The 21,670-nt window shown below is 37.7% G+C and overlaps 1 long non-coding RNA gene across 2 annotated transcripts; it reads right to left on the bottom strand.

Moving 5' to 3' along the window:
* Positions 1-8,724: 8,724 nt before the first annotated feature.
* LOC5574415 lies at positions 8,725-21,139 on the bottom strand. 2 transcript variants are annotated; one of them, XR_002502868.1, is made up of 4 exons: positions 20,982-21,139; positions 20,668-20,916; positions 20,511-20,610; positions 8,725-8,965 (listed from the first exon to the last, which is right to left on the bottom strand). It is a non-coding gene; the product is annotated as an uncharacterized LOC5574415 (long non-coding RNA). The 2 variants fall into 2 exon arrangements; XR_002502869.1 differs by having other exon boundaries at positions 20,672-20,916.
* Positions 21,140-21,670: the final 531 nt, after the last annotated feature.

Raw genomic sequence — 21,670 nt, 5'->3', positions numbered from 1 at the left:
TCCTCCAGAAATGCCGTGAGTACCAGGTCCCTACGCACCATTTGTTCATCGATTTCAAGGCGGCATACGATAGTATCGACCGCATAGAGCTATGGAAAATCATGGACGAGAACAGCTTTCCCGGGAAGCTCACAAGATTGATCAGAGCAACGATGGACGGTGTGCAAAACTGCGTGAAGATCTCGGGCGAACACTCCAGTTCGTTCGAGTCTCGGCGGGGACTACGACAAGGCGATGGACTTTCGTGCCTGTTGTTCAATATTGCGCTTGAAGGTGTCATGCGGAGAGCCTGGCTTAACAGTCGAGGCACGATTTTCACGAGATCCGGACAATTTGTTTGCTTCGCGGACGACATGGATATTATTGGGAGAAAATTTGAAACGGTGGCAGATTTGTTCACCCGCCTGAAACGCGAAGCAACAAGAGTCGGGCTAATGGTGAATGCGTCGAAAACAAAGTACATGCTGGTTGGCGGAACTGAGCGCGACAGGACCCGCCTAGGAAGCAGTGTTACGATAGACGGGGATACCTTCGAGGTGGTGGACGAGTTCGTCTACCTCGGATCCTTGTTGACGGCTGACAACAATGTTAGTCGGGAAATACGAAGGCGCATCATCAGCGGAAGTCGTGCCTACTATGGGCTCCAGAAGAAACTGCGGTCAAGAAAGATTCACCCCCGCACCAAATGCACGATGTACAAAACGCTCATAAGACCGGTAGTCCTCTATGGGCATGAGGCGTGGACTATGCTCGAGGAGGACTTGCAAGCTCTTGGGGTTTTCGAACGCCGAGTGCTAAGGACGATCTTCGGCGGCGTGCAGGAGAACGGCGTGTGGCGGCGAAGGATGAACCACGAGCTCGCTCAACTCTACGGCGAACCCAGTATCGTGAAGGTAGCTAAAGCTGGAAGGATACGCTGGGCAGGGCATGTTGCAAGAATGCCGGACAACAACCCTGTAAAGATGGTGTTCGCCACGAATCCGGTCGGAACAAGAAGGCGTGGGGCGCAGCGAGCTAGGTGGATTGATCAGGTACACCAGGACCTGGAGAGCGTGGGTCACAGTCGAGGATGGAGAGAAGCGGCCATGAACCGAGGGAATTGGCGAAATATTGTTGGCGAGGCTTTATCAAGATAATTGATGTAAAGCCAAATAAGTAAGTAGTGCTGTGCAAAAATCGATTAAAGTTCGATTGCTTACATATCAGCAAAAGTGACATTTGATGTCAGCGGCACCCACAGGTGCTGTTATAAACAAACTTGATTTTTTGTTGACATATCAGCTAAAGCTGAGTTGCTGACCGCTCGGCTGTGCAGATTTCGGCAAAAGAATGGAAATAAGCCGAGCTCAACTGAGTGTGTAATATATATTTTTAGTTCACTGCCGGGATTGGGGGTCTAATTGGCTACCATTTCTGCTCCATAAGCAGAAGGTCATGAGTTCAATCTCGGTCCCATCCCTTTCCTCGTACTTTGTAGTTGTATCTTTCACTTGCTTTCTATCTTTCACTCTTGCAAAATTATTTGAAGAATTTCTGGAGAAAAAGATCCTATAGTAGCTTTTAACAGGAATCAAATGACCAGTACAAATGGAGCTCCAGGTATTTCTTTAAGAAAACCTCCAGGGATTCCTTCCAAAATTCCTCTAAAAATAACTGCAGAGATTCTCCTAGATATGTCTCCAAGAATTCATTATGAGATTTTTTTCAGGGATTTCATCAAAAAATCCTCCAAGATAATCTCTACCGTAATTTCGCCATATATTCCACCAGGGCTTCTGCCAGAGGTTACGCCATGAGACATTTTAGACCGTTTCTGATAGAGCTCTAGGATTATCATCAGCAATTCCTCCAGGAATGTCTCTTCTCCAGTTATAGATTCCTTAAGTAAAATCTTTACTGGGATTCTTCCAGGAATTTCTCCAAGGATTCCTTCAAATTTTCTTCCTGAAATAATCCGAAATTTTAACGGAAATTTCTCCAGAGATTTTTTAAGCGATTCGTGTTTAAATTCCTTCAGAGGTTTCTCTAGAAAATCTTTACAAAGATTCTTAGAAAGATATTTTCAAGGCATTCTCCAGGAATTGTTCCAGGAGTTACACAAAGATAATTTCTTGAAGCATTACTCAAGATATTTCTCTAGTGATTTCTTCAGTAGGGGGCCCAGATAGCCGTAGCGGTAAACGCGCAGCTATTCAGCAAGACCAAGCTGAGGGTCGTGGGTTCGAATCCCACCGGTCGAGAATCTTTTCGGGTTGGAAATTTTCTCGACCTCCCAGGGCATAGAGTATAATCGTACCTGCCACACGGTATACACATGCAAAAATGGTCATTGGCATAGTAAGCTCTCAGTTAATAACTGTGGAAGTGCTCATAAGAACACTAAGCTGAGAAGCAGGCTCTGTCCCAGTGAGGACGTAACGCCAGAAAGAAGAAGAAGAAGAAGAAGAAGAAGAAGAAGAAGATGATGATTTCTTCAGAGTTTTCTCCAAGGATTCCTTCACGGATACATACAAAGGTATGCCAAAGTAGGTTCCGGGATTCTTGCACGTCTAGGTTCAGATATTTTACCAGGTATTCGTCCAGCTGTTCTACAACTCACGAATTCCTCAATTGATTCCTCAAAAAAATTTATCCAAAAATTTTACCAGAGTTACTACCAGAAAAATTGCTGCATGACTCACTCCACGGATCTCTTCTGGGTCTTCGGATTTTTTCTGGGTCTCCATAAGAGCATCCAATTATTCTTCTAAGTATTCATCTTGGAATTCTACCAGAGATTCTCCCATGATTTTTTGCAGGAATTTCATCATATATTTTTTTCTAACAAATCCTCCAGGAATTAAATTAAGAAAATGTAAACAAAATATCCTTCAGTAAAATCTCAACATCAAATCCTTTTTGAAAATCTCTTCCAGGGTTTTTCTTCAGAAAAATCTTTACATGGGGTTTTCACGGGATTTCTCTAGGACTTCCACCAGCAAAATCTTTACAGTGATGCTTCCTGGGATATCTCAAAGGATTCTTCAGGGATTCCTCCAAAGATGCCTCCAGGAGTCCTTAAGTAATTAACTTGGATAATCCTTCCTACGGGAGTTTCCTCAGTGACTCCTCCAGGGATTACTCTAGGAAAATTTCTACAGGGATTCCGACAGAGAATTCTCCAGTTCTTTTTTTCATGAATTCCTCCAAGGCTCCAGAAAATTTCTAATAGTTTCCTCTAGAAAACGTTCCAGGGATGAGCTGGTAGAGAATCGACTGTATATTTTAATAAAATATGCTTTTCGTATACGCAGTCTTTATCATAAAAAACGTTTAAAAAATAAAGACTGCGTAGCTGAAAAGCATGTTTTATGCTCCAGGAATTTCTTTAGGAATTTCTCCAGAGATTTTCTCAGGCTTCACTCCATAGGCTCATGCAAGAATTTCTCCAGGTTTTTTCTAGAAATTTCACTAATGATTCCTCTAGAGGTTACTCTAGATTTTTTCGAGAGGTTCCTCCAGGGATTGCTCCAGGAATCCCTCCAGGAACTTATTCATGGATTTATCAAAAAACCTTTTTAGGAAAGGAGTTTCAGGATGAATCTCTTAAACAAAATCGGGGTGAAAACCTGGAGGACTTCTTATTATATTTGATGAAATACCTGGAAGAATACTAGGGTGAATCTCTGTAGAAATTTATAGAAGAATTCTTAGAGGAATTCCCGGAGGATTTTTTTTGGAGACCCAGAACGAATCTCTGATAAAATTTCAAAGGGAATAAGTTTAGTATCACATAGGAAAATCATAAAAATAATTCATGTAGTGAATTACCTGGGAGAATTCCTGAAGGAATCTCTCGAGGAACTCTAATTCTTAAAGTGAATTTCTGTTTCAAGTAGTGAATTTCCTGGGAGAAACTCTTGAGGAATCTGTATAAGAACTTATGAAGTTATTTCTTGTAGACTGATCAGATGAATGTTTGTTGGAATCTCCGGAAGAATTCTGCGATAAAAATCTCAGAAATTATTCCTAGAAAAATATCGAAAGGACTACTTGAGGAATTTCTTAAAAAATCACTGGAAAATTTTCTGAAGTAATCCTCTTTTTAAAATTGTCGTAGTGTAACCCTTGGAAAAATCTCTGCAGAAATTCCTAGGGTGAAAGCACAAATTTTCGACCCTCTACTAATTTTCGACCCATTCATACGATTTTGGTCTACTTTGTATGAAAATCCACAATGGCCCATTTTATGTCGAAAATTATTGCTTTTTCCCTATAGAGATTTTCCTAGTGGAATTCTTTGGTGTCCCTGGAATATTTTTTGGATGAATATAAAAATAAATCGCTTGAAGAATCTTTGGAAGAATCACTGAAGGAATCCTTTGGTTTGATGGACATTTTGTTTGATGATCTATGATGAAATCGCTGGAGGCATTTCGGCAGAAACTCCTTGCAAAATCGCTATGGCAATCCCTGTGTCTTTACAAAAAATTCAGGAACAATCCTTAGATAAATCCTAGGAGAAACCTCTGGTGAAATTCTTGAACGAGTTGATGGAAATATTTCTGGGGCCCTATTGGAACCAGTTTAGAAAATTTGCTATAGAACAAAAGTGTTTCCTGGAGGAATCTAATGGGTTTCGGAAGGAATCGATAAAAGATTCAATGAACACATATTCTTGACAAAATTCTCAAAATCATGAAATTCTTGAGTTTCTGACGACATTTCCAAACGATTTCCTCGAGATTTTTATTGGGTCATTCCTGCAGATAATTCTTTACATTCTTGCATTGATGTTTGCAAGGGTCTCGGAAGGAATTTATTGGAGAATTTTAAATTTATATCTATAATTGAAAGTAAATAAGAATTAGTTGAGGAAAATCATTTGTGATAAAAAAAAGCTTTGGTAACAGCAACAGCAGAACAATGAGAACCTCGAACAGTTCGCGCGAATATCGAACGATTTTTTTTTTTATGAACAAACGTTCGTGCATGGCGCGCGTAGTGCAATGAAGGCTTTAGTCCAAAGCAGAGTTTTCTGGTTGGTTTCTTGTGTAAGTGCAGCTGACTTGGCAATACTGGAGTAGCAACCACGGGCCGCCAATCAAGCCTCATCTTATCAAGTTCAAGCTCAACAAAACCAGCCGATGGCTCTAGTGCCAAATGACTAACTTAAAGCAAAACGATGCGTGCGCATCTGGTTATGAGGATAGTAAATAATCGTCAAAAGTTTTAACTTCGTCATACTAATTGTCTATGTTGTTACATTACTAAGCCTGTCAGTCTACTCCGGTGGCGACTTAAGGTGATTATAAAACGAAGCCAAACTTTGAATTTTCAAGTGCACAAGATGAGAGTATCTGACAACATTTCGAGTTAAAAACCAATCAACTTACTTGCCTGCTGGTAGTGACCAACGGGATTGATTTTTAACGCGGGGTGCTGTTTGGTTCTCAAGTCTAGTGCTCTTGAAAATTTGAGGTGTGGCTTCGTTCTATAATCACCTTAATCATACATGAAAATATATATTATTTTATCCCCAGCAAGACTTGTGTGAATAAAATCAAAATGAAACTAGATTTCCTCTCTGGACGTTGCAACTAATGGGATAACGTCTACGTTAAGCTGAACAAGCTCGTGTCAAATTTGTAAAAACTTTGTCGTTGCGCGGTTGAAATGTGTCAAAGGTGCCCAACAGGTGGTGTGGCATTCGTCGGACAGCGAAACGAGATCAATTTTGTTAAATGCATCCGTTTGCCATTCCCCGTAACCGGTGTGGAACTGGCCCCATTCAGTTGTCAGCTTGACATTTGCCGCCAACGAAAAGAACATAATTTTTACACATAAAAGCCACACACGCTCATAGATAGAGGTTGCTCTTTGGCAGCGAGCAAAGTACGGATTGGTTGCCCGGGTCGCTCAGCTATTTCTTCTAGAAATTTACGACTAGAAAGCATCGTTTCATGTGTACACGCTTCCCTGATGGCAAAATTCCGTACAGCAATATGATTTTCACGGCAACGGCATAAAATGGGAACGGGTACAGCAGGGGAGTGATGCTGGTCGTACAAGTTGTGGATGTACACCATCTCAAAAGTCTGAATCATATACAATAGGGTGGTCCATAATGATTGACCTACAAAATCTTAAGTGACACCCGTTAAATTTGTTTATTTGCAACCCCAGAAGCTACTGTGGAAATTTGAGCGGAATCCGTCAAATGAGTTTAAAGTTTGTAGGAAGCAAACCGTTTCATTTTTCTCATATAAAAATGGGCCACCCTTCATGTGCAGTCATGTGCTGCAGGAAAAGCGACAGACAGACAGGCTCATGACGGTTGGTAGGACGTAGGACGAGTAAAACTCGAGTTTCTGCAAATGAAAACACACTCGACGACTCGGTTGATTCATTCAGAACAAGAAGACTTTATAGCAACTTGTGAGCCATAGCGCACGAGTACTTCTTCGTTGCCCGCGGTGAAATGCGGATGTATGGAAATTGAGCACGAGTTGAGACGAACTGTTCATATCCTCGGCACGAGCTTTCCGGAAGGCATACAGCTTAGCTTCAGTTTCAGATAGGGGGAAATGGCGAAAAATGCTATCTTAAGCTCAATTACGTTTTACAGTGATATATCAAAGTTTTACAAGAATCTTGCAGCGTATCACAATACTTTTCCTGAAAAACAGAGGTAGAACCCACCAAAACATTTGGGCAGGACTTCAGTAAAATAAAATATCGTGAAGAGCTCATGTTGCTTACGCACCTACTGCAATCAGGTATGATCCCTCTGAAAAATCCCCCATCCCCAATCGTTCCTGAAAGTCCTTTTTTGACACCAACAATTCGGGGATATTTAGAGGGTTTTTCAGAGAGAACTATAACATGCTTGTCGACTCAGTGAAGGTTCATTATCATTCATTGACAGTTCATTCGAGGTGATGTAATCAATTCTGGCCGATCCGGTTCCACTTCCTTTGCCGTTCCACAATCATTGCGTTTGGGCCTTTAAGCTTAAAAGCCTTCGAATATTTCATAATCAACTATTTAAATTGTATCCCAAATCTCTTAACATCCCACACCCCCCTCTCCTACCATTAAAACCCCCTTGAACATTGTTTAACAGGATTCAGAGGGAGTGATAAGTGGAATGATTTTCAGAATTTCCGACCCAGTAAGTACTGTAAATAAAAAATAATAATTTGAATGTAAAGTGAGTGCATTTTGAACCACTTCACCTCACGTTCAGGTAAAATCCTCCGAAATGAAAACATCGCAACTGCGCTGATGCGAAGTGAATAACCTCCCCTTCGATCGTGTGATACGTAATTTTCGACAGCACCCTCTTTTTTCGGGCGCACGCGAGACATCACTAGAGCCGCGCTGCCGAGGCGAAAATATGCCAAAACAAATAAAGGTTTCACGAAATAATAATTATGCGTCAGTTCTACTCGTCGTCGGCCGTGTCAAAATCATATCAGAATCATCGTCAGCAAAAGTGCTCCCGGCACCAGCACTCAGACGCAGTGCACAGTGGCGCATGGTCGGACAAAACTTATGTTCTCGAAATCATTGTTAACTTTTTTTTATAGACTTTACCATTGAGTAACGATGAACCCAAATTTGAGATTGATCAGTTATGATTTTGAATTTTTGGATTACTTTTTTATTCATTTTGTACAAATTTTTGCACAATCACAATCAAATTCTCGCATTCAGTATCATGAGGGCGTAACTACAATGATCGATTTCTCTTCATCGATTTTCTCTTTAGCTAATTACTCGCTTGAGCGACCTTTTTTGGACTGCTTTTTTCGATTCATTGTCCTTCGTTATGTTCCATCGAAAAACATTACCAAAATCGATTGAAATTCGTATACTAGTCCAAAGAGAAAATCGACGAAGAGAAATCGATCACTGCAGATACGCCTGTATGATACTAAACGCGGGAATTTTATGTTAGCCTTCTTATCTGATTGGATAACAAAAATCTGGATAAGTTTTACTAAATAATCTTATTTTCAATCCGATAATCATTTCCGACGGGATGATATAGCGTATTAGAGAAAACTAATTCTTTATGATATTCAATTAATTTGGATCACATATGAGGTTTTGTCCGCCCTTTGTATGAAAGCGCGCTACTGCAGCAATACCTTTACTCTCAGAAGAGCTCAAACCCAATGTATGCACGGTGAAGGATTTGGACGGATGGTGAAAAATAAGATGTCTTGTTTTGTGCCACCAGCAATGTCTTGCTCCGTTTCATACAGCATTAATGAATTGAAACGAGCCCAGTGAGGTACACAGCAAAAAAAGTTGTTGAATATTACATCGAAACCGCTGCAACCAAGTCGTTCCCTCGGTCGTGTTATATTACACAGCCCGACGTACTCGCGAGCGATTGGTGTAATAAATGCGACCGATGTAATTTGTCCGATGTAATAATTTCTACGTACACAATACGATGTAATCGATGCGATGTAGTATGAGAGCTATGTAATCTGAGCGATTCAAAAAAAAAAGTGATCACAAGTTTTGCTCAATGGTTGATTAAACTGCTTTTTTATCCTTTTTCGATCTTAAATCACATTTATGATTTAAAATCGAGTTTTACCCATGCAGATTGAGTTATTGAGTACAGTAATTTTGGAATTGATAAAAGCAATTTAATCAACCATTGAAGAGAATTTTATGGGAGATAGATAAAATATGTTTCAAACAAAAAATATCAATACAGAGTCATTTAAATCATCAATTATTTTAATTGCACCATTTATAACATTTTTATTGCATTAAACAAATATTCAAATGATGGAGCATAATGGCTGGGAAGCTCCAAATGATGAATCCGGGGTGCCGCAGTGAACACTTTTTAGATAAAAAAACAAGCCTGAAGGCACTCCAGGATGAGTCCAGGATGTTTTGATATCCACAGCAAACAGTACAATGATTCACAGAGCCCGTTCATGTTTTTCGTGCCGATCTAAAAAATAAAGAAAAGAAAATACTGAATTATTATTAACATATCTAGGATTTTAGTATTTTTTCATAGACAGATCGACAGGTGTCTAAAGTAAATGTTCGAGTAAGTATTGTTATGTGAAACGGAAGTTCTTTTCAAATATTTTACAGCAATGTTGATTTTCAAGATCTTAATTTTTTCTTGTTTTTTTTTTTTTTTGGGTAGGGCAAGTGTACCATTAGTGGTGCATTTAAGGGAAAACTGCTAAAACATGGTGATAAAATCATGAAATATATGATTTTAACGTATCATTCGATAGATCTCAAATCCTTCTATCATTCAAATATATAAAAATCACGATTCATTCCTAATTCCGAATTCCTAAATGCAACGATTTCAACAAATTCACTTCAAAAAATTCTCCTGCCATAAGTTACCCTAAAATTTTAAAAATTTCAAAAAACAGTTTCCTTATCTAGAAATTATTAATATTAATGAATTTCTCTTCTGGTTATACTGTTGAAATTTCAAACAAGGTCCTTATGAGGTTTTTAAGTTTGTTTTCACTAGAGAAGCGCTCCGAGAATTCCACCAGAAATTCCACTACAGATTCCTCTTCAAGTTCATATGATTCTATTAGGCTATTTGCACAATATAGTAAAATTTTCCTAACTAGATATTAAAGAGACCATTGATTTAGGGTGGTATCGAGATACATAACACATACTTTTTTCAATTTTTGTACCTTACATTATTCCAACAAAACGTATTCATAAAAGTTATTTGACCACAAAAATAGTAAAATTTAAACACATTTACCTACGTGACCTTTTTTTACTGAAATTGTAAAATTTTAAGTTTTGTCGCCTTGAAATATGTTATCAACCTCCATTTTAACATAATCATAACCAAGATCTTAACCATAATGTTCAAATTTGTGAAATTTATTACCGATTCGATGAGATTTGAAACTTCTCAGAGTTTATATGAAACTGAAACAAATACTATCGAATTAAGGAATATAGTTAGAGAGGTGTCGAAATCAGGGCTGGAAAACGTCAATGTAAATAGAGAGTGTCGTACAACTTTTACATAGACACTTCCCTCACTGTCATCGGACGGTGAAACAATGACAGGGATTTTTTCAAATTCACTTCCGTTTTTCCGTCGTTACGACTTGTGACGGAATCGTAAACTTGTTTATTGTGAGTTAATTATCTGGTATGATTGTTATTCATATCGCTGGAATCATGGATGGATATCCACTTAACTTATCAAATACATTTACTTCCTGAAATTTTCCAAAATTAGATAGAAATTTTAATCACAAAACAACATTAAAATTGCTTTCGTGAGTGTTCCGTTATTGCGACGTGACGAAGTGAGCACATGAAATACCCAAGTAACCAAACAGCACTTTAATTCGCCCTGCGTGCCAATGTAGTGCTATAATACAGCTGACATACCCTATATTAACCTTATAATAGCCCTATAAGGCCAAAAAGGCGAATTAGCGGGCTAGTGGTTACTTGGGTATAGCTTCATCCAGTGACAGTGAGAAGACTCGTTTCGTTAGTGTCGCAAGTCGGTCATGATACTTAACAGCCCTGGTCGAAATACAGAGGGATCAAAGTATGTTAGATTTGTACTATCGAGTTATTGGAAAGATTGAGTTACAGAATATCGATTAAGAGAGAAAAAAAATCAAGAATATTTTAGGTTTTTTTTTTGTATGAACAGTTGTACTAGAAACACTATTTTGACATTTGAATAATTGAACAAAAGAATAATTTCACCAGAATTTTAATTTTTTCTGGTTTAATACCGTAAGAACCAATTACAAATTATCATTTAGAAGTATGCTTTTTCATTGAGCTATTATGAAATCTGTTCGCATTCCATTTCTTGGAGAAGTTTTTTTTTTAATTCATCGGAGGATTCCTGCACAACTTTTCAGATAAACTAGGTCGTGAATACAACCAAGATCAGCCTAGAAATCCACGATGTTCTTTAAGGATACAAAAACTATAAGAAAAATTGTAGATATTACAAACACAAATCCTTCCTTTTAGAAATCCACAGCCTTTCCAGAAGGAACTCTTGATAAAATTCGTGAAAGAAATTTTGGTGGAATTGCTTGATAAAATCCAGGCAGTATTTCTAGAAATATTTCTGAAGAGATCCATTCCAAGGGGAACTCCTGTAGAATTCCATGAAAAAAATCTCTTGGTGGGATTCCACAGGGAACTCGTGGTAAATTTTTAAAACATCTTCTAAACTCTCTTCGGTAAATTTTTGGAAGAAGTTTTGGAAGAATTCCTAGACATATTCCTGGAAGCATTCCTGAAGGAACTCCTGCAGGAAGGAGGAATTCTTTAAAAAAATCTGCGAAAATATCTGAAGAAACTCCTGGAATTCCAGAAGGAACCCCTGATGCAATTCTTGGGGAATATCCATACATTACATGGCATATGCCCAATAAAAAAAAACCGTGAGGAGTTCCGGCAGAAACTGCTAGTAGAATTCCCCGAGCAACTCCTTAAAGAGTTCATAATGGAGTTCCTAGAGCAATTCCTAAATTTCTGAAGTCAAATTTCTATACCCCATTTGGTGGAATTTCCGATGAACTCCTGAAGTAATCCATGATTGCATTCCTAGTGAAATGAAGGAATGCCTGAAAAAACTTCTGGAAGAATTTCGGGTGGAACTCCCGTAGAAATTACAGGGGAACTCCTGAAGCAATTCCGGAAGAAACACCTGGAGAAATTGCTGGTTAAATTCTTAAAGCATCTTATAAAGGAAATCCTGGTTAAATTTTTGGAAGTAGTTCTGCAGGAATTACTAGACAAATTCCTTAGGTTTTCATTAAGAAACTCCTTAATAATTTGAGGAACTCCGGGACGCATTCCTGAAGGCAGTCCTGGGGGAATTACTGAAGAAACTCCTGGAGGAATACTTTGCACAACTCCTGCAGAAATATCTAAAGAAACTCCTGCAGATATTTCTTAAGGAAATTATGGAGGAACCCCAGAAGGAACCCCTGGTGGAATTTTTGGGCAAACTCTTGGTGGAATTCCTGTGAAAAAAAAAACTCCTAGGGGAACTCCTCGAGCAACTCCCTAAAGAATGTCTAAATGAGTTTCTGTAGGAAATCCTAAATTCCTGCATGTCATTTGGTGGAATCTCCGAGGAACTTCTGAAGTAATTCTTGGTTGAATTGCTAGAAGAAGGAAATGAATTCTCGATGGAACTTCTAGAAGAATTTCGGAAGGGACTCCTGTAGAAATTCTTGGGGATCTCCTGGAGGAATTTCTGGTGGAATTTCGTTACTCCTAAAAAAAAATTTGGTGGGATTCATAAGAAAAATTCGTGGTGGATTTCGCGAGGTAACTCCTGGTTGAATTCTTACAGCATCTGATGTAACTCCTGAAGGAATTTTCGAAAGCAATCTTGGAGTAATTCCTAAGAAAACTCCTGGAGGAACTCTAGGACGAAGGAAAGAACTTAAGAATAAATTACTGGAGGAACTCCAAAATGTAAAATATAACGGCAGGAACTTGGGCAGGAATTTCTTAAAAGTCCTATAGGCATTTCTATAGAAATCCCCCTCCTGGAAATTCGTGGTGTAATTCCTGGGAGAAAACCTTAAGGAATTTCTTAGGAAACTCCCGGAGAATTCTTGGAGGCACTCATTAAAGGGTTCCTTAAGGAACACCTGGAGGAATTGCCAAACTAACTCCGAAGGAATTCCTTAAGGAACTTCCTCCTTAATTCATCGGAGGATTCCTGCACAACTAGGTCGTGAATACCACCAAGGTCAGTCTAAAACTCCACAATGTTCTTTAAGGATGCAAAAACTATAGGAAAAATTATAGATATTACAAATACACATCCCTCGTTTTAGAAATCCACAGCCTTGGTAATTCGGAAAATATCAGAAATTTTCGCAATGATGTTCTAGCTTTCCTAAATAATACAAAAGACGTTAGGGGGTGGGTGTTGGCTGAAATCATAAAAAATGACCACGTGGAGTATGGACAACCGCGGATATTACAAAATACGGATACTGGATACTGAGGTTATGTTGAATTACAAATATATATATCCCTTCAAATCAGCGAAATTTGATACCTCCTCTTCTATTTTTTCCTGTAATTACTTGAGAATTTCCTTTCTAAATTTGTTCTAGATATCCTAATGAATTTCTCCACGAACTACCTTACGTAAGAACTCTATTTTTATCGCGAGATTCTTCCGATTTTTTCCAAGAGCATCTTAAAAATACTGTTGGGATGACAACCCTATCCCAATAACGGACGCAACCGAAACAACCACCAAGGCTCTTACGCTGACAGCCGTCAGCTTGTGACAGATGTCAAGGGAAGTTTCGGCATTCGTCGTTCCATTGTTGGCCACCATCATCAAAATTACAATTGCGATCGGCGGCTCACGTACATACACGTTTTATGTCATTGTTCTCTTTTATTTAATAAAGTTACCTATGTTTTAAATCGTAATTACAAGTCGCATCACTAGACATATCACGTATCGCAACAAATACTTTAAGGTTTTTTCCTGTCATCTTTGAATCTCTTTTTTCTCCAAAAGTTGCTTTTGAGTTCTTCCTGCAATTCCTTCAGAAATCCTTTTAGAAGTTCCATCAGTAGCTTCTTATCAATTCCTTCATGGTGAAAATTCTAAAGTTCTTCGAGGAGTTTCTTATGATAATGCCTCACGAATTCCTACATATAACTTCTTCGAATATTTTTATTAAATTTCTGTAGTTATTCTTTCTGAAAATACGTCAAAATTTTATTATAAAATTCCTCTAAAATTTATAAATTGGTTTACCTTTTAGTTACTGCTCCAGTTTCTTTCTGAATTTGAAATTCTGTAAGTAGCCCAACTGGGAATTCTTAAGTCATGCTATCTAGAATTATTCCAGAAGCTTCATCCTTAGAATTTCTCACGAAGAGCCTTCTGGGTTTTTTTCTAAGCAGTGCTCAAAATGTTACACTTCAATTTTCTCAGAAGCTTCTCAGAAAAATAATCAAGTTCTTTGAGGGTTTCTCCAGGAATTTCTCAGGGTTTTCTTAGTTGTTATAATCCCTCATTCCCGCACAACCTAGAGCTGGAGCTCGAAGTGAAATTGCTTGCAGACATCAAGCTATTATTTTTTTGAATTTCTCTGGATTCCTTCCTGCTTTCAGATGTTCATCGAAATTGCTTTTGGTATTAAAAAAGAATAGATATTTAGAGTGCTATTTTTTTTAAACACAATTTTATTCAAAAGTTTGATTTTAAATTTTATATGAATTCATCCAGGAATTTGTATTGAATTTCTCCATAAGTTCTTTCTTATTTTTTTCAATTCTCGCAAGAGTTCTTCTGGTATTCTTGCCCTAGATGATTCTCCAAAAAATCTTTCAGGATTTCCTCCTGGAAATTTCCCTAATAATGCCTTTTTGATGTTTCCATAATTTAACTGATTTCAGGATTTTTTTCAATACTGTCGGGCTTTTAGAATTAATCCATAGATTTTTTTTCTACTCAAGATAAAGAATTTAATTTGAATAGGGTTTCCATATAATACTCTAGTTTTTTTTATTCGTTTTAGGAGCAACTCTTGATATTTTTCCATGTTTAGTCCGTAAATTTTCAAAAATTTTGTAGAGGTCTAATTCGCGAACTTTCCTCAAGATTTCTTTCTGCATTTTTTAATACTTTTTTAAATTACTTAACCTTTTCACACATTCATAAGAAGATCTTGTATAAATTGTGAGAATTCAGTCAAGAATTCTGTGAAATTTGTACCTGGAAACCTTTTTTTAGTGGTGATCTACACTGATAGGCAAAATAAAGTGCCCACCTTACCTGTTTTCGAATTTCTCTCATTGATTTGGTTCTAATTAAAGTTAACACACTTAAATCTTTGTTGATATTTTATTTTTGATATTTGTTTAAAGTTGCACTTACGAAATTTTGATAAAAAAGAATTTTACTCAAAGAAAAAGAAAAAAGAATTTGTATTGAAAAAAAAAATAGTGACAAAAAAGTGCCCACTTCCTTCTTGGCCCCAGAAAATATGATTTAAGAAAAATAAAAAGCAATTTAATAGTTAATGTGTTCTCCTTTGGCCTTAGGGACTTGCTGGAGGTTCTTCGGCATGCATTTCACCAGGTTTTGTAGGTGTTGTGGATCTAGTTCTTCCCAGGCGCGCTCCGAGGCTTCAAAATAATTATTTTTGTTGGTAACACCAGTTTTGTCAACCCTGGCATCGAGAATCGCCCACAAATTCTCGATGGGGTTGAGGTCTGGGCCTTGTGGAGGCCATTCCAGCGGTTTAATCCGACAAGACCGGAAGAAAGACTTGGTCTTCTTGCCAGTATGCTTCGGGTCGTTGTTCTAGAGAAATATGAATTTCTCTTCAAGGCCCGTCTGGATCAGCGAAAACTCCAGATTTTCCCGCAAGATGTTGATGTAGGAATCTGGCGTCATTATTCCGTCGATTTTCACGAGGCTTCCTACTCCACTCCATGAAAACTCCCCTAGACCATCACATTTCATCACATCATTTTTTCGCCAGTTTTTTATATGTATTCTCTAAGGATTCATCCACTTTTATTCTAGGAATTGCTCCAAAAATTTGAAAACTTCATCAATAATTTCTTTAAAAACTTCACCAATTATTTAAAAAAAAATCCATTTTTGGAGATCTTTCTGGAAAATAACAGGAAATTCTTTGAAGACATCTTTGGAAAATTTGTCTAAGAACTTTTAGAATAATTACTGAAGGAGTAATTCCTGAATTAATTCTCTTGTTGAAATCTTAACGATAATTTAGAAAGAAATTCTAGAAAAAAAATGAGAAAATACTAATACTACTTGAAGTCTTGAAGATGTTGTTACCGGGAATCTTGGTAGATGTTGAAAAACCAAGCAGTTTTGAGAAAATCATTGGATACATTTCGGAAGTTCTTATGATTTCCTTGAAAATTTTCTGAAAGAATCTTTGATGGTAACTTCTATGGTTATCCTTAGAAAAATTCTACGTTGAATTTCTGAAGGTATTCAGAACGCAATCCTTAAAAAGTTCGTGAAAATCACAAAATTAACTCCTGAAGAAATCTTTGGAGTTCATTTTGTAATTTATTTTAAGCAAACTTTGGGTTAATTTATTGATTTTTGAGGGATCATCAAGAATTTTTAAATCAATACCCACTCAAAAACACAAAATTTGGGAAATGTTCAAATTTCCCAAGAATACTCAATTGAAGTTGTATATGAATAATTATAATAATAACTTTCTACTTCAATGGCAATTCACTGGATCTCCTCTCGATAATTTTCAGTAAACTAATGTGAATACGAACAATAATTAAGAAAACAAGGACTGTAGGCTCATTAATTGACATTTTTGCCATTAAACGACTACAACAACATATCTACATAAGTTCCATCACTTTAGTCATAATTCTAGAAAAACTATTTAGGGCCGATTTCTTCACCTCTGATTAGGCCGTAAACCACGTTTACCCATATGATTAAACTTGGTTTAACGCCTAAGCGGAGGTGAAGAAATCGGCCCTTAGTCATAGTTTATCCCAACAATAGATTTCACATAAACTCCTTTCATTTAGATGGCGTTCACCCTAATTTTGAGAATCTCTAAATGGAACTCCGCACCGGGCCCCAAAAACCCTAGCTACGCCACTGCTCATCGATAAAAAAACAGGTGTGATATAAGCCCCCAGCCATAGGAACTTATGGAGGAACTTCTGGAATAACTCCTGGATGATTTTCTGGAAACTGCTAAAAGAATTTCAATGGTATTTTCCGGAGAAATTCTTCTTGGAGGAACTCTGGAAGGAATACCTATAGAAACTCCTGGAGAAATTATAGAAATAAATTCTGGTGAGGTACCCTTGGAGGAATTCTTGAAGGTATTTCTGTATGGTGGAATTCCTGTAGCATGGGAGAACTCCTAGTTTAATTTCTGTAGCAAATTTTTCAGAGAAATACTGATGGAATTCCTGGCAGAACTCCTAGAGATACTTCAGGGGGAACTCCTGGTGGAATACCTAGAAAAACTTTGGAAAAACCTCTGGAGGAATTTATAGAAGAACTTCTAGTGGAACTTCCGAAGGAAATCCTGGTGGAATCCCTGGAGCAATTCTTGAATAAACTCTTGGGGGAATTCCCAAATGAACCCCTAGTGGAATTACTGGATAAACTTCTGGACGAATTTTTGGGGAACTCCTAGATGAATTCCGAAAGGAATTCCCAAAGCAACTTCTTATGGAATTTCATGAGGTATTCCTGGATAAATTTCTGGGGGAAGTCCTGCAGGAATTTCTAGAGTTATTTTTTTAGGAGTTCCTGGAGAACTCCTGCATTCTAGAAGGAAATTCGTGAAAGAAATCTTGGTGGAATTGTTTGATAAAATCCAGGCAGTATTTCTAGAAAAAAATCTGAAGAGATCCATTCCTAGGGGAACTCCTGTAGAATTCCATGAAAAAACCTCTTGGTGAGATTCCACAGGTGGTTAAACTGGTGGTTAAATTCTTAAAATATCTTATAAACTCTACTCGGTAAATTTTTAGTAGAAGTTCTCGAAGAATTCCTAGACAAATTCCTGGAAGAATTCCAGAAGGAACTCCGGGACGCATTCTTTAAGGAACTCCTGCAGAAATACTGGGGGAATTACTAAAGAAACTCGTGGAGGAATTCTTTGAGAACAATCTGCGAAAATATCTGAAGAAACTCCTGCAAACATTTTTAAAGAAATTATGGTGCAACAGCAGAAGGAACCCCTGATGCAATTCTTGGGGAAACTTTTGATGGAATGCCCGAAAAAAAAACGTGAGGAATTCCGGAGAAACTTCTAGTAGAATTCCCCGAGCAACTCTTTAAAGAATATTGCCATGTCCTAAAGAATTCCTAAAGGAGTTCCTAGAGCAATGCCCAAATTTTTGAAGTCTAATTTCTGTACTCTATTTAGTGGAGTTTCCGGGGAATCCTGAAGTAATTCATGATTGGATTCCTAGTGAAAGAAAGGAACTACTGAAGGATTTCGGAAGCAACTCCCTTAGAAATTACAGGGGAACTCCTGAAGTAATTCCGGAAGTAACACCTAAAGGAATTCCTGGTTAAATTCATAAATCATCTTCTAAAGGTTAAATTTTTGGAAGAAGTCCTGCAGGAATTCCTAGACAAATTCCTTAGGATTTCATTAAGAAACTCTTCAAGAAATTAATTAAGGAACTCCGGAACACATTCCTGAAGGCAGTCCTGGAAAAGTCCTGGTAGAATTACTGAAGAAACTCCTGGAGGAATACTTTGCACAATTCCTGCAGAAATATCTAAAGAAACTCCTGCAGATATTTCTTAAGGAAATTATGGAGGAATCCCAGAAGGAACCCCTGGTGGAATTTTTGGGGAAACTCTTGGTGGAATTCCTGTGAAAAAAAAAACTCCTGGGGGAACTCCTGGTAGAATTCCTCGAGCAACTCCCTAAAGAATTTCTAAATAAGTTTCTGTAGGAAATCCTAAATTCCTGTATGTCATTTGGTGGAATCTCCGGGGAACTCCTGAAGTAATTCTTGGTTGAATTGCTAGAGGAAGGAAAGGAACTTCTAGAAGAATATCGGAAGAAACTCCGGTAGAAATTCAAGAGGATCTCCTGGAGGCATTTCTGGTGGAATTTCGTTACTCCTAAAGAAACTCCTGAAGAATCCCATTCATAACAAAAATTCTTGGTGGATTTCGCGAGGTAACTCCTGGTTGAATTCTTACCGCATCTTCTGATGTAACTCCTGAAGGAAATTTCGAAAGAAATCTTGGAGAAATTCCTGAGAAAACTCCTGGTGAAACTCTAGGACGAAGGAAGGAACCTAAAAAGAAATTACTGGAGGAACTCTAAAATGTAAAAAATAACGACAGGAATTTCTGGAAAGTCCTATAGGCATTTCTATAGAAATTCCCTTCCTGGAAATTCATGGTGTAATTCCTGGGAAAACCTTAAGAAATTACTTAGGAAACTCCCGGAGAATTCTTGGAGGCACTTCTTAAAGATTTCCTCAAGGAACACCTGGAGGAATTGCCAACCAAACTTCGGGGGAATTCCTTAAGGAACTTCTAAAAGAATCCTGGATGAATTTCTGAAGAAACTCCTGGAGGAATTTCTAGAGTATTTTTGTTATGAATTATTGTATTTGTGAATGAGTTACTGGTGGAATTCCTGCAGCGATTTATGATAGAACTCCTTGTGTAATGCCTGAGGGAACCCCTGGAGGAGTTCATGCAGGAATCAAGTGGGATTCCTGAAGAAACACCTAGAAGAATTCCTGGATAATCTTCTGGAGGAATTACTGGGGAACTCCTAAAAGCTTTCCTAAAGGAATTGTCGAAAGAACTCATAAAGTAATTTCTGGTGGTACTTCCGGATAAATTTCTGGGGGAACCCCTAAAGGAATTTATAGTTATGTTTTGTTTATTTCAAATTCCTCGAGAAATTCCTGTAGGAATTCACGAAAGAACTCTTGGTTAATTTCCTGGGGGAACTCCGGGAGGAATTTCTGACGGAGAAATTCCTGACCGAACTCCGGAACGAATTTCTGGAGGTACTCCTGAAGATATTACTAAACGAATTTCTGAAGAAGTTACTGGAGGAACTTGGGTAGGAATTTTTGAAGACATTCCTGGATGTGTTTAATTGAAATTTTTGCAGGATTTTTTAGAGCATTTTCAGAAGAAATTTTTTGAAGGAATTCCTAATTCCCTTCCGTTTGTCAATGATATCTTGGAGATATGCTTGAAGGAACACCTGGAGGAATTGCTGAAAGAAATCCTTGAGAAAATCTTGGATGAATTTCTGAAGGAACTACTGAAGTAAATTCTGGATGAACTTCTAAATGAATTATTGGAGAAATTTCTGGAGGTACTACTAGATACTAGAATTTCTGGAAACTCCCAAAGGAATTTCTGGAAGAATTTCTCTTTAAGCACCTAAATCTCTGAATTTCTAAAAAAAAACTAAAGGAATATTTATAGGAACTCCTACAAGAACCCCTGATGGAATTATTGGGGGAAAACCTGGTGAAATTCTTGTTAAATCTCCTAAATAAATTCCCGAGAAAACTCCTGGGGGATTTTTGAAGAAACTTCTGGACGAAATCCTGGGGGAACTTCTGGTCGAATTCCTCGAGCAACTTGTGGAAAAATTCCCAAAAGAACTCTCGAAATAATTTCTGTAGGAATTGTTATATTTATTTCATTTCCTGAAGGAACCACAGGTGGAATTCCTGTTGGAATTTATAAAAGCACTCTTGGTGGTTTTTCGGGGGGAACTTCTGAAGGCATTAATGAAAGAACCTCATAAAGTTTCAGAAGGAACTCCTTCCAAATATAACTCCTGAATTAATTTATGAAGGAACTCCTGTAAAAAATCCCGAGTAAACTCTTGCATAATAAGAATTATGTACTTTTGCTTTAAAATAATCATGAATATACGGAATTATCAAATTCCTTATAATATCAATACGTTGTTTGACGAATCATTACTTACCATAAATGTATCTGCAACATCTATTCCGGTAAATAACAAAACCTAGATCTCCCTGGCCGTCGGTGTAATAAATTTCCTGCGGAACACAAATTGCGGCATCCTAAAATTTTGTGGAAATGTTGATTACGTTGCCAATATTACAATTAACATCACTTACAAACCTCCAACCCGGCGGCCAAAGTAATCCCTGAACAAATTCCTCGAAAAACTCCCAAAAACATCCATAGAGCGGATTCTTTTTCACATCCGTGGCGGGTATTTTCAATCACAAACTGGAACTCTTGTTTGCAGGATATCATCACTTGGGAATTGGTTAATGGAGGAATCCTTGGGAAACGCCGCACCCTGAGAGAATTCCGGAAGGAATCGTTGCTGGCATCAGTTGCTTCCACGAGATTGATTTGGACTGGAATATACAATTATGGTTTGTTAGAAACAATGAATTATTGAATTTAATTAGCGCCAACTTACCTTTGAATCAAATTATTTAAATAAAGCAGGAAACAAACGGAACAAACTAATAAATAAACCGGATAAAAGATGCGATCGCGGACGCACGAGGATCAGAAACCCGCCATGACACTTCGACTGAATCCACCGAAACGAAGTGTGGACAGTGTTGCGAGACTTATTATTGTATTCGTATCGCATGCGAAATAGCATTGAGTTTGTGTAATATCACTAAAGTATGTCGGAATGACTTGGTTGCAGCTGTTTCTGTGTAATATTTCTATATTTTAGATGTGAATATTACACAAATTCAATGTGATGAAAAATGGAAAAGTTGTTTCAGTGTAATTTCGAAGCGATGTAATATAACATCAAAAAGATGTTATTTTGCCCTTCAAATGAGCGGTTACATCGGCTTTTTATTACATCGGCATGAATTACGTCGATGCAAATTACATTATTTTTTGCTGTGTATGCAATTAGAATGAGACGGTATGAATATGTCTTTTGGAGTGTACAGCGTGTTAATGTTTTAATAAAAAGCAGGTATTCACCCTTTTACAACCACATTATAAGATATTAAATCTGGTTATAACAAATCTAGTTGTTTGCCCGCGAAAGGAGGCTTTGCGTTTTCGTGCGAGGTTGTCCGCAGTTCCAAAAGGATTCCTAGAAATTCTAAAGGAGTGACCAAAGATTCATAGAGTTTT

The sequence above is a fragment of the Aedes aegypti genome, unplaced genomic scaffold, assembly GCF_002204515.2.
Source record: "Aedes aegypti strain LVP_AGWG unplaced genomic scaffold, AaegL5.0 Primary Assembly AGWG_AaegL5_hic_scaff_1334_PBJ_arrow, whole genome shotgun sequence".
NCBI lineage: Eukaryota > Metazoa > Arthropoda > Insecta > Diptera > Culicidae > Aedes > Aedes aegypti.
This window is presented reverse-complemented; position numbering and strand designations above follow the sequence as displayed.